This window comes from Chelonia mydas, chromosome 1 (genome assembly GCF_015237465.2).
Source record: "Chelonia mydas isolate rCheMyd1 chromosome 1, rCheMyd1.pri.v2, whole genome shotgun sequence".
Lineage (NCBI taxonomy): Eukaryota > Metazoa > Chordata > Testudines > Cheloniidae > Chelonia > Chelonia mydas.
Genome location: NC_057849.1, coordinates 197,524,691 through 197,539,014, shown reverse-complemented (window position 1 = coordinate 197,539,014; position 14,324 = coordinate 197,524,691). Strand labels below are relative to the sequence as shown.

The following is a 14,324-nucleotide window of genomic DNA, read 5'->3' as shown; positions in this document are numbered from 1 at the left end:
ACAACACTGCGTACAAAGTCTTCATAATGGCAAGCCTGACTGACTCTTTGTTTAGCATTATGTGCACACCACTTTAGTCCAGACCATTGTTCTCATTGCTATAAATGTGTAGCTTATCAATATGGGCTCTGATCCCATTTTAAAACTTAATTTTCTGCTGTTTAGTTCATCTTGTGTAACCATTACTGATGCTGTGCAGTCTGATGCACTAGAGGACAAGGCATGGGAGAAAAGCAGTGTTTGCACCTGTTTGAAATCTCCAATGCTTTGTGTGGTTCCTGGGCAACAGGCAGGAATCCTGTGAAAAGCTAGGCTGCACTTACTCAATTGTTGCTGGCAGCTGTGACTTTGAGAGAGCACATAGCAGCTCCTTAGCAGGTTGCTTGTGTTATGTGACAGGGCACTGATCATGGCAAACTCTTGGCTGATTTTTCTTCATTTGTGCCTTTGATCAAGGCTGGGTTACTTGAAGTTGCATACTTAGCCAAGAAAAGAATTAGAGAGCTCTAAGGTGAGTTTGTCATTGGTGAGGGGCAGGGAAGTGAGGCAGGGATTAATTGTGAACCAGTGCTTTCTTGGCTGGCAAACGAGGAGAGAAGCACAGACATTCCTCACCACAGGGTATTTTTCTCTACATTTCATGTTCTTTTCAGGATCTTTTTGCAGTGATGCCATGTGGAGCACAAGGGCTTGTAGCCTGGGAACAGTGTGTTTTTTTGTTTTGGTTTGTTGGGTGGGCCGGTGGGCATTTTAGTTTGGAAATCTGATATAATTCATTTTTATTTTTATTGTTGGTTCTGATCTCTTGAGGTTGCCAGTTCTGTAATTTGTCTACTGGGGCTAACAATCACATCAGTCTTTGCTGCATGCCCTGTCTGGGTCTACCCTCAGCATCATCTTAGCAACTGATTCAGTCACACAGCACTCCCTGATTGGCAAATTCAGACCATTTCATCTTTGTATCCGCTCTATGTTTTCGAGCATAAACATCTCTTTTCTGCCCTACTCAAAGTAAGTCAGTATTTTGTCAGTAGATTTGAACAAATTGTCCAAATCTCAAAATATTATGAACGATTGACATCCCCATCCTCACAATGGCAAATCTGGCATTTCTTTGAGATTGCTTTAAACCCTATTTATGCTCATACTGGTTCAGCCCAGAAGGACTGAATACGCTATAGCCTGTTTCCTACTTATGCTTGTATCAGTGTCTTCTTTTCTGAAACTTCCAGAAAATCTCCTTTAGACACACAGTGGAACTGATGACAGTACAAGGTGTTACAACCACTTTATTGACCTAGATCAAGAAAGAGTGGAAGAGTATCTATTAGATGGCATGAAGTGTTGGCATGGACCTTTACTTGATATCGCTGTTGAACTTTTTAGTTAACATAATAGAAACGTGGCTATTCAGCAATAAGAGTCAGTGTGGTGTAATGGACAGAACACAAGGAGCCAAGAAATCCTGTGTTCTCATCCCAGCACCACCATGACTTGCTGTATGGTCTGAGCCAAGTCGATCAACTTCCCTGTGCATTGATTTCCGCATCTATAAAATGGGTTTGTGACGGTTGACGGTTGGCTCCCTCACAAGCTTAATTCTTGAATGTCAGGAATGTTGAGATCCTTGGATGGGAAGTAGTATAGAAATGAAAAATATTATTGTAAACTTTTAATTGTGTCCTTAAGTCCTGTGGGATTTGCATAAATTCAAAGAGAGTGTCTACTCTCATATCTTTTATCATCTTAAAAACTCGAGTCACATTTCTTCTTCAGCATAGAGTCCCTTCAGAGTTTATTAGCCACTGCTTTTGTGATTGGTCAGTGAGGGAAGGCAATGTGGAGTGCCTGATAACGTTTTGAGATCTGTGGTTTTGGGTCTTTTATCTGCCCACACAAGGTGAAATTCTGGCCCCATTGAAATCAATGGCAAAACTCCCCACTGACTTCAGTGGGGCCAGGATTTTACCTGCAGTGTTTAATTTTGGAACAGTAAACATGTAATATCAGTTTCCAAGACAATATATATGATACCTTTTAGTTCTATAGTTGAATAGCCTTTGACCTTGTTTAGCACTCATGTTGGTGCCTTTCGTGGCTGCTACATGCATACCAGCCTACTGTACATAATGGAAGCATAGGAAGTTAGCAAATTCATTTTGATCCTATACCACTGTTTTTAAAGTCACAAAAGGCAGATATTTGTAAGACCTCTTCTGTTAGGTTAGAGCATGTTGTAAGCCAGTAATAATAGCTGTGCTGCACTGTACATGGAAGTCACGTGTTGTGTGTTTATTAGACACATGATGATATGTGTTGCATTTTCATGTACTGATTCCTTTTACATAGAGATGATGTAACACAACAACGTTCTGACTTCCATTGTAAAACCTGCACGTGTCTGGAAGGTGGAATGCAAAGTTTCTTCAGAGGCCAGTGTTCATTCTTCTTTATAATTCAGCCAGTGGGATTGACAGAGAGTGATACCTTTTGTGGTGCTGTTGGACCACAGGTGATGGTCAAAGCCCAGGAAATGGCTGCTGGAGCACTGGAATATACACTACAGCATTAGACACCTCTCTTTGGCTGGCACATGGCAGATGAAAGTGAAAAGCAAATTTAAACAAAATCATGGGTGGGGGAGAAAAAGTTCTGGAAAATAGTCAAATAAAAACATGGAGCATGATTTTCTCTTGAAACTCATGAAATTAATTCATGTGCAAATACAGATTGCTTGGGTCTTTTTAGGCAAGGGTGAACCTTTCTTATGAAGGCCCCTACTTCCAGCCTCCAATGAGGCAAGTTAGCAGGCATTTTTTTCATTGCTGGAAATTCTTAACTGCTGCAAAGCAAACAATACCAGGGAACTAATGTTACTTAACTCTTCATGGCCTGTAGTTTTGTGGCACCTGTAATGTCTCTTTGAATGTCCATTATGTATCCTTATACCCTGAGACAAATCAATGGCACTGCCTTAAATCAGCCCAACACCCAAAAAGAACAATCGAACATGCATGGTGTTAAGGAGTTTGGAGCACAAGAACTGATCTCATAGAGCAGCTTTTTTTCATACAAGGGTGAAGTGAGCTGTGTTTAATAGGCCAGGCTGTGTTCCTGTTGTCACTGCAGGTGTTCAGATGGAGTCTGTACAGTGAAAGGCTCTGTAAGGAGACCAGCCCCTTGGGAACACTGAAGTGCATACACAGGACTGGCACATTCCTATGTATTTAAGAAGTTCAATAAACATTATTTGCAGTGGGTGGATGTTAGTACATAGCTTTGTCACAGATCTACGGGATCAGTGCTACACCCCTAGCGTTGGAACAGTCTGTAGGAGGAACCCCTTCAGTGTGCCAGACCCCAGAGGGGCTCACTCTTCCTCCAGGGTAGGCCATGCGGCCTCACTGCCTCCTAAGACTGAACCTCTGCTTCAGCACTCCTGCTTCATACCGTGAGCTCCGTTCAATGAGTCCAACAGTTGTAGACTCCTTGTACACTCTTCAGGGATTAATGCAAGACACTAAGTATTTAAAGTGACACTTAGGCAGTGTTGTCAAAACAGTAGGGTTTATAAATCAACTGGAACACAGTATAGCAAGTCCTTAGGTTAGCATAGAGAAATGAAGGTTAAAGCATCGTCCATTCTGATTATCCCAGAGCCCCAGCCAAGCTGTAGATGAACCCTGTGTTCAGGCTTTGTATCTCTCTGTCTGATCTCCTTGATCAATTCCCTGGTGAGAGTCCAGAATCCTCGCTTCCTCCAGAAGCCAACACTCTATCCTCCCACCTTCACTCCTTTGTTCTCGAGCTGGGGTCTCAGCTTCCCTGCTGAGAGGCAGGGAAATCCATATCCCTCTGGGTTGTTGGTTGCTAGGTGCCAATATCCTGTTGATTGGTTTTTGCATTGTCTTCTTGGATTTTCCATTGATATGGAGTCAGCCTCGGCCAGTCCTTTTTAATGACCCACTCATACTCAGACAGCTAGGCGACATACACACTTATGTCTCCCAGCCTGCCCTGAGAGCAATCTTAGTCCCTTTTCCCCCACTGGGTAGCCATGCAAAATATAGAAGAAACTGAGGCATACATATGAATTTTCTGTAATATTTTATTAATCCTACTTTGTCACAAGTTCTTTTCAGTGAGTAGTACACTCCTGTGTGTTAACATTTTCATATGCCCCCTCATTCACAAACTGCTTCTTATTAGCATAAGATAGGGAAAGGAGGGTTATGACTAGGGTGTTTGTATTAGAGTGTGTGTGTTTTGCCCGATGTTGTCTTTAATAAAGATGGATAGACTTTGATTAAAATAATGCTACTTCTCCAAAAATCCGCATCCTAATAAATTTCGGCTCCTCAATCTGCATGCCCGTTTGCAAACATGTGAGGAACTCTCAAAGGTCTAAGCTGTTGGATGCCCAGCAGGAGCCATCATCTGCCACCACTACTGACCTGTCCTCGCTGCTTAGTCTTGTCTCAGGTAGTTGCTTTTGAACTACCCAACATAGCACTGTGATGGGCTGCAGTATGCTACGTGCAGTGTAGGTACATCTAGCAACAAAGGATTTGGAGGATGCATGGCAGACAGCACTTGCCAAGGAAGCAGTTAAAAAGAGCTATCAAGTATCACACCTTTGTTTTATTAACAACTTCTGTAATTTGTCAAGTCCAAGGTGAAGACTACAGTGAGATAGTAAGATCAACAGCAAGGGATTTAAAACCCTCTTTAAGAGAGGTTTGTTAATACATATGATTTATTGTTACAAAACTAGAAACACAAGCAAGGAAATGCTTGGAGTAGAGGGTGGCAGAATATTATACCTTTCCAGACAAGTGTGTCTCAGTTCATCTGTATTTACTCTGCTCATTGATCATCCTCCTCCATTCCTGAACTAGCTTTATGTCAGCACCTGTCAATGAAGATTTGCTCTGGCTTTTTTGAATCTGCAGCATGGTAGTCTCTGGACATCTTCTTTGACAGTAGCTGTTGGCCCAATTTGTACAGATAGGATACTGAGCCAAATCTTAATCCCAAATTTCTCTTCAGTTAGCAATATGCAGTACTTTTTTCCTCTGGTGGTGGTGGTGGTGGTGGTAGTGGTGATGATGATGATGATTATTTCTGCTAGCGACCTTGTGTTCTTTTCAAACCCTGACCAATGGATATTGAAGGGACATAGGATGGGAGAGACTAAGTCTTTCTTGTACAATCCAAAATGCATTATCTTTGTAGGCATTTATATTATCATCCTGCAATTCTTTATCACCTTCTACCCAAGCATCCCACCATAGTTTTCAACTGGTAAACCTCATAACCCCTTTTGGGACTACGTCTATGTGTGGTAAGGCGTATAATCCTTGTTCTACTGAGTGAGGAAAGTAACTGTGCCAAGCCACACAAGGAGACTGTAACAGAGCCAGGAATAGAACCCAGGTCCACAAGACCGTCCTTCCTGTCTTTACAGTAAACTGTGCTGCATTGTTGTGGGTAACTCATGCTGACATTAAGAGCAATGTGAATTGTATACATCAGTTTCTCTGTCTTATAAATGAAGAGAGGTTTTTTTCCCCTTCCTTTGAAGTTTTCAAATAGAACTTGCCGATGACCCACTTTTGCTAACAGTTCTCTTAACTAACCTCTGTACTCACTCATACATTTTTTTTTCTCTTCCACCCACTGTCTGTCTAGCCCGGTTTAAAATTTTTATATATGTACTTTTAAAAAATTGATTAGTTGGAGAGCTGCCCGTTCTTCTGCGCTGTATAATAAGGATTTAAAAACTGCACTCTGAATTCTGTATAGTGTAATTAAAAATGACCCAGATTTGGACCTGAGAACACCAGGACTTAGCCAAACTTGCCACGAGCCGAGTTCTGATGGCAGATGGGAACTAACGAGGACACACTGCACTCCAGAATTTCCCAGCTGCTTGGCCCCTTTTTGTACAAACAAGGTTTGGAGTGAAGTCCCGATCCCAAGAGCATGTTCAGCAAATATGCTGCACCCAGTGTTTTGGGAAACAAGGCAATGCTGTCAGACTGTTTCAGAGTATTTTTAAGGCCTGAGCTCCAAAGGGCTTTCTCAGTATATTGTAGCATTAGTGCAAACATGCTACCCCCCAAGCTTCCCTCTTATCCCTAGGGTTGGAAATGATCACCTGCTTCCAGATCTATTTGAATTTTTCTTTTTTTCCCCAAGGGAGACTTGCACTTCATTTTAATAGGGCACTAAAATCAGAATGGACTTCGTCTCCCTTCAAGCTATGGGTCTCTTCAACCAGTTCAATGTCCTGGGACTATTCAGGCAGATGTAATTGAATCAGTTTGAAGCAGCTGTAGCTGGCATGTGGTCTCTCAGATTGCTAGCACCTGCTTGTTTTTCTGTAATTTGCTAGAGCGAAAATAGTGCCAAAACCAGCATTGGTCTTGGAGCGGATAAAGCGCTCCAGATCCTGTATCCCATTCCCCTTCCAACCTAGCCACCTCATTACTGGTGCCTGAATTAAAGTTGTTGGTAGTGAGCAGGAACAGGTTTATGCTTCTCCTCCTGCAACCATGTCCCTCCCTGCTTAAATCAGTGCACTGCCAATACAGGCTCTCCTCTTCATAAGCAATAAGAGATGGCTTAATAGTGATCAGGTGCTTTGGGTCCCTCTGCCCTCCTTAGAAAATTGGGCAGACTGTGCCTTGCTGTATCAAATTAAAACACATGCACCAAATTTATTTGCTGCTCTAACAGTCTTGCTGGCACAATGAGGGGTTTGTTAATGTCTAACAAATGGCCAAGTGGTTCTGGGATGTTCTGTATAATATTCCTGTTCTCTTGTGGCGAGTCTGGTAGACTTTACTTATTGTATTGCTGCCACAATCTAAACTTTAATATGCTAAGATTTGAAAAGGGAGTGCAAGTCACTTGGTTTCCTTCCTGTATTGTGTGATCTATCATAATCTTACATTCAGATTAAACACACTGGTGCACTTGGTCAAATATGGTATCAACACAGCATGGTGTGGATGTGAGATTACAAGATGGCATATTGAAACATTAATTTCTGAATATATCCCTCCAGTGGATTCCCTTCACTTTCTGTATCAAGTTTATGCGTCAAGTCCTTGTCCTGTTTTTAAGCCTTTGCACAGCATTGCTCTAGTCCAAATCTGCCTCTTCTCCTGCTATTTCTCCCAGCCTTCTTTCACACTCTCCACACCTCACACCTACCCACTCTTTTCTTCTTCTATGCTGTTCCTTTCTCCTCAATCACTTATCTAATTTATCCATGTCTTTTTAGGCTGTCCATCATTGTAGTATCTAGGTGCTGTGGAAACACTTCATTTCCTGATTTTAGTGTAATTGTATTCTCCTCCTCCATCTATGTCTGTTTATATTAGGCTTCTCCATAGTAATAATCACCGTACTATCCTATTGCATTGACTTGTGTTTTGTAATGATAGGCCATACAACTATGAATGTGACCCCTTATTGCCCTGAAAAAGAGGGCCAGATCTTCAGTTGGTGTAAATTGACCTGGTGCCTTCAAAGTCAATGAAACTATGCTGATTTATGCCAGCTGAATATCTAGCTCAGAAATTTTTTCACGGGGCCTTAAAGATGTTCCTCTTCTCTTCTTTTTTAACATAAACCATTAGAAACTGTGGTTTGGCTGTTCAAATCCCTTCTCCTCATCAGGCAGAGGGGGAACTAAACTGCTCCCCCATATCCCCAGCGTGTGCTCTGACTACTCAGTTAAAGCATATAAGGCAGGTAGGGTGACCAGATGTCCTGATTTTATAGGGACAATCCCAATATATGGGGATTTTTCTTATATAGGCGCCTATTACACCCCCACCCCCCGCCCCCGCACTCTGTCCCGATTTTTCATACTTGCTATCTGGTCACCCTAAAGACAGGCCATCTCCACCTCTTCCTTTTTCTCCCCTTCCCTCCTGTTTTGTGTGGAGTCAGGTAGGTGCCTGACTTATTCTCATAAAAAATGACTTAGTTGCCTAAGCCACCTGACTCCAGGAGAGGGGTTCTTTATGGTGGATCACAAGCAGAAATAGGTGCCTCACTTCCTGAGAGGGACAGGGTTTAGGACACACCCCTCTCTTTGGCATCTCCCATTGGTTAGCTTACACAGCTCCCTGCCTAGCATGCTGGCTTTTGCAGATTATGTGTTAAGGTTCCTATCTCTGCCCATTCATTGTATAGGGAGCCTAGGTGCCTAACTAAATCTTGGTGTATCTTAGGTCATTCCAGGGACTTTTCGTGGCACCTAAAACCCCTAAGTCCCTTAGTGGATCGGGGCCTGATTTTCAGAGGTATTGAGCACCCTCAGCTCTCATTGACTTCAGTAGAAATTTGCATGCACACTCCCTCTGACAATCAGTTGCTTCAGAGAGACAGTGATAAGTGTCATATGAATATATAAACAGAGAGCAGTAGCACATTAGAAAGCAGTCTTTTGTAAGCTACCTTAGTAGTGATTGAGAAATAACCAAGGTTGCAGACATTTGACTTAGGTAATCGGAATGGTCACTAGTAGGCCAATCAAAACCAAAAAAGGATCTGCAGAATGTATGGTTCTCTGGGAAATAACCACAGTTTTGGGTCAGTAACTATAGAGCATATAAAGTCACATATGCACTGCAGAGTGTAGTGTTGAGCTATTAATTTTTAAAATATATATATTTAATTTTAAAGTATTAGTTTTAGGAGTCATATACCATAGGCCACAGAGCTGGCAGGGGCCACCTGGGCCATGGCCTGACCACTTTTTGTCTGGGCCAAACCTGAGTGGCAATGCCACTCACTCAGATTGGAAGGGATGGGTGTAGGGACTCATGGGCCAGGGGGTTAGGCTGCTGGGAGGGGACACCTGAAAGGGGAATAGGATGGTCAGATGGGGGCGGAAGGGGAGTCTATGGCCCTTCAGCCCCCAGTATAAACCCTTTTCTTTGATTCAGTTAACCATCCAAGCAAATGTAAATTATGTCAGAATTTTGCCCTGGAGTAATGTACTTTCAGTAGGCAGATCTAATCCATCACCAGTACCAGGTGAGGGTGACTGAGTTCCATTAATAAGCAGACACTAAAGTGGAACCACACAGGATTGGGCATGGGAGATTGAACCTTCCAGTTGTGGGTAGGTCACTGTTGAGGACCAACATAAGAGGTTAGTAGCAATGGAAAGTAATCACCATCAGGTGAGATTTTGGTGACCTTACCTGGAAATGACTTGCTGAGTCTGCTTCCTCCTGGAAAATTCCCACATAACATAAATTACCACGAGACCTGGCACTTATTGACACCCTTGTCTGCAGTCTCAGTGGAGGCCAGGGGGTTCAATGGATCATAGAGACTAGACTCCTCTTTCACCCATGGAGATGATTTCTACAGAACAGTCTTAAAGCACATTGGGAAGCGTATTTGGGAAGCTTGCATTCCCACTGTCTGTGCCACACATGATGTATGAATGGAGAACTTTATTCTCTGGGCTTGTCAATCCATCACTGAATTCACACACACACAAAATTAAACAAACAATGAACAATTTAATACTACAGAGATTATAAAAGACACTGTGCTATATGTGTAACCAATAAATTAAACCCTCTATGCCAATTAAACAGGGATGATTTCCTACACTGATACAAAGCCATAAGAAGGGAAACAGTATTTAGTCTCACAAGAGCATTTCCAAGACAGAATCTCAGTCCAACTCCATCAGTTCTGCACTCTGTTAATTGGCCCAGTTGCTTCCTAGAAAACTCCCCCAGCCCTGTTAGAATGTGCAGTTCTCCTAGGCAATTCCTTAGGTACAGGACATCACACCCAGGATTCCAAGCTTGGCCTGCAAACCAGACAGATGGGATAGGACTTCAGTGGCCAGAAGCCTTCACATGTTACATGCAAATTTACTGATTCAGTATTTTCCACTTAATCAGGATGCTCTTAATCAAGAAATCTGTTAAATTAGATTGTGTCCCAGGGAAATGATTTAGCCTAATGACAGTGAATGGTAATGGATGCTGCTTAATAGGGACAGCGTTGCCAATATTTCTGCTTAATGGGGACACATTTGGCTAGTGCTAGTGGGTTAAGTGGTGTTTAACCAGGTGTTTAACGGGTGTGAAATTCTAAATTCTAATCTTTTAATATAGCAGTCTCCAAATAAAGGTTAAGAGAAGAAGAAATAAAGATTAAATACAGCATAAATCATTTTTATACTTGTATTTTTATTCAGTACAGAATTTTACTACATTTCAAGTCTTTTTAGACAATTTTTTTTCAAATGGCTGCTTCTCTTAATTGAGACAACATATTAATCAAGACAATAGGCCATCCACCAGGGTGTCCCAATTAAAAGGATTATCCTGTAATTTGAACAAAATATCACTTGGTATGGCAGCTAGTGCCAATATCCAGCCTGTGCAGGCCTAAAATGTAACTAAATATGGAAATTTGGTCTTTTGTTTTCAGTGGACAAATTTTAAACTTATGCTGCCACCAAATGACACAAATTTCTTTCTGTATAATACTCAGGGTTAAGGGTTGTTACCTTGATTTCTCTGAGATGTTATGGAAGCATGTTTTGAGGAAGGTCTGGTTAGACTTCTAGCCTTCTCCACTCACTATTATTCCTCAGATAGACCTTGTCTGGAATAGCAAAAAAAGGTTCTGGATGTTTTAACATGTTTTAAAATCTCAGTGTAAACAGGGCAAATTGTACTTTAATACAGATTAGCTGGTTGAGGTGAACCTTGGTGGGGAGAATAGGGTTCTGCCTCAACAACCTAACTCATCATAATGGCCACATCTTAAAATTTTCTTCCATGTTGAAAGATTCTACCTGTTTGAGAAATATTCCCCATACTTAAAAGGGAACTGTCAATACTTCTTAAAATGGACAAAGCTATAAGTGCTATCACTGTAGCTACAAAAAGCAGACCCAAAATGGAAATTTACTGGATGTGAGTAGGGAGTTTTAAAAGCACCTAAGAACATAAGAATGGCCAGCCTGGGTCAGATCAATGATCCATTTAGTCCAATAGCCTATCTTCTGACAGTGGTTGGTGCCAGATGCTTCAGAGGGAATGAACAGAATAGGGCAATTTATCAAGTGATCCATCCCGTCATCCAGTCCCAGCTTCTGGAATTCAGAGGTTTAGGAACATCCAGAGCATGGGGTGATGCCCCAACCATCTTGGCTAATAGTTGTTGATGCACCTATCCTCCATGAACTTACCTAATTCTTTTTTGTTATGCTTTTGGCCTTCACAACATCCCCTAGCAAAGAGTTCCACAGATTGACTGTGTGTGGTCCAAAGAAGTACTTCTTTATATTTGTTTTAAACCTGGTGCCTATTAATTTTGAAAGTTGACTTAACTCTCTTTCTACTTAAGTCAAGAGGAATTTTAACATTGACTTAAGTAGAATCAGAGTTAGGCCACTGCTGCTTTTGATAATTCCACTTGTAAAATCTAATCTAAAATGTAATAAAACAGCTGTGTACCAAAAACAAAAAAACCACAAAAAACAACCAAACCCAAACCAGAAACAAAACACCAAACCTAGAGGTTTATAAAGGCAAGAGTTAATTTATGTACACATTATATAAGTAGCAAAACACTTTGCACTTGATTCTCCTCTTGCTTACAACAGTTTCACACTTGGGTAGCGCAGTTGACTTCAGTGGAATTACCCTGGATTTATAACACTAAAGGAGGAGAATCAGACCTTTGTGTATACAGAAAAATATATAAAAAATAATTCTAATGAATCAAACATGATTTTAACCTTTTAAACATGCAAAAATCATTGTTAAAGTGAAGTTAAAGTTTCAGGCTCATATCATTGGTTTTAAGGCATATTACCGTCAAAAATGTTAGAGCATAAAACAAAAAAGACTCCTTCGAGTGCTAGTAACCCAAGAAATGCAGAATTAATGTTGCTTCCCAAACAAGGTATCCAAACTACCTTTGAATCATAGAAATCATAGAAATGTAGGACTGGAAGGGACCTTAATAGGTCATCTGCTCCAGTCCCTTGAAGGGAGATTATTTAGGAAATTATGGTGAAACAACTTCAGTGGTACTGTAAAGTATCTAGCGTCCTCTGGTCTTTTTGACCCTGTTAGAACTGATTTAGTTGTGAAAATAGTATAGCAGTGACTTTGGTCATGTTGGTTGTTGATCTTCTGCTGAAAATAGATGAAGATGAGGTGTACGTATTGATTCTTTTAGCTCTGTCACCTGCCTTCTGTACCACTGATGGTGATTCATCTGTGGCCGCTGTGTTGGTGAGGTAGCTCATGAGAGAGACTGTTGGTTTTTTTTCCTGAGAGATCCCAGGGGGTAGTGTTGGATGATTGCTTATCTTCCTTGAGGGCACTCTCATGGAAGGTTTGTGGGTTTTTATTTTGTCATCCCTATTGTTTTACATGTATATGGGGCAAATAAAAGGATTAGTGAGGCGGTTTGGATTGCATTGTTTTCAGGATGCAGTTGATATCGAGTGTTGTTTTCCCATCCCTTCCACTTTTACCTGCGTTGTGGGGTGACTTGCTCAGTGTTCAACAGAGATGGTGGTGTGTAAGAGGGCTAGCTAGCTGACACTCGCTCCAAGCAAGAGAGAGTTGGGGAACTAGCCAAAGCAAGTACTCAGTATTATAACTGTACAATATCTGACATTTTCCTGCTGTTTGTTTCTAAGTGCATTTCCCGAGCTGGGTTTGCTGGGTTTTCAGGTGATTCTGGATATTCAGGTAGTAGTGGTTGCTAATTGTGATTTTTATCATTTGCTCTTGGCAAGAGGGTTGCATCCTTTCATTTTGGGACTTTGCCTTTTATCGCCTCAAGATAGGATTACTATATTGCCCGTTACGTGAGGCTAATTCAAGGTGTTACGTGGCAATTGTGGTAGTGTGCCTTTTAAGTGGAATGTCTCATCAAAAGCATATTGCATTTCTTCTGCATGAGCTGTATGGCCTGTCATCTGATTTTCAGTTGAAGTTTAAGGAGTTGACTTTGACCTATAAAACCCTAAATGACTTGGATCCCAACTACCAATGGGATCCAAGCCACAACCCTCCAAGACACTCAAACTAACAAACCAAAGGTTTTAACAATTGGGGGCTGCAGATATGGTCCTTAAGGGATATAACTATAAGGGATCCTTAGCTTTGGAACTTCCTTCTTTCCTTGCTCTGCCACAACCAGGTTTTAAGAACATAAGAACGGCCACACTGGGTCAGACCAAAGGTCCGTCTAGCCCAGTATCCTGTCTTCCGACAGTGGCCAATGCCAGGTGCCCCAGAGGGAATGAACAGAACAGGTAATCATCAAGTGATCCATTCCCTGTTGCCCATTCCCGGCATCTGGCAAACTTCAGCTTTTGGTAAACTTCAGGACACACTGCAAGGCTCACATGTTTTCTCAAGCAGGAGAGGTGAAAGGATGCAAAGACTGCTTTTTAAGGGTGTTTTTCTGGGGGGGAGGGGGTGGAGCAGATTAGGTTTGGTTGAGATATATCTCTATTTAAAGCAGAGCTGATTGAAAAATATATTAAAAATAGCTGGGGGGGGGGAATTACCCCCATTTGAATTCTTTTAAAAATCAGATTTTTCAAAATTTTGAAAAATTGCAACGAGCACTAATTAAAAGTTTATATTTGTAAATATTTTGTAATGTGCCGAGAGCTCCAGTGAGGCACAGCAAGGGATAGTCAGAACAAAAAGAATTCCTGTATGCTCTCTGAGATCCTGATTTGGGCCTTCAGTCCTCAGACCTGCCTTGTTGTTAGTACCTGCACCATACACCTGTGCAGGGTCTGACTAGGGAGTGATCCCCTTTCGTCATGTTAATCGGGTAAAGCTTCTATACTGTGTCACATATGGCGAGGAGAAACTGAGCAGCCCAAATGATCAATGAGGATTTCAAATCTTGGGCCTGATTTGGAAATAATTACTACTGGGCATAATGTTCTTGAGCATGAGTATTCCCATCCCATTGCCTTTAATGGATCTACTCATACTAGAAAGTGCTACACCTGGTAGCACATTTCTGTGGGATCAGGCCCCTGTAGTCATTCACTTGCCCCAAAATGACTAGAGAATTTTTTCTTATTCAGTGACCACATGCCATGCTCTTTTTAAAATGTAAAATTCTAGAGTTTCACCTTTGAGCAAAGAGAAGAGGTCAAAGGCCGGAGAGGCCAGAGTGATTTAAAATTGAACCAATCAGTGTAACTGGAATTTCCATTGTGAAGATTTGGAGGGAAGGCTTTTGATGGTGTATACTTTGTTTGGGTGGGGTATGGGCAG

The 14,324-nt window shown here is 41.6% G+C and overlaps 1 protein-coding gene across 15 annotated transcripts in view; it reads left to right on the top strand.

The window, feature by feature from the left end:
* The window catches only part of ZBTB20 (zinc finger and BTB domain containing 20), a 668,337-nt gene that overhangs the window by 134,323 nt on the left and 519,690 nt on the right, over positions 1–14,324 (top strand). The gene's annotated exons all lie outside the window — the stretch shown is intronic.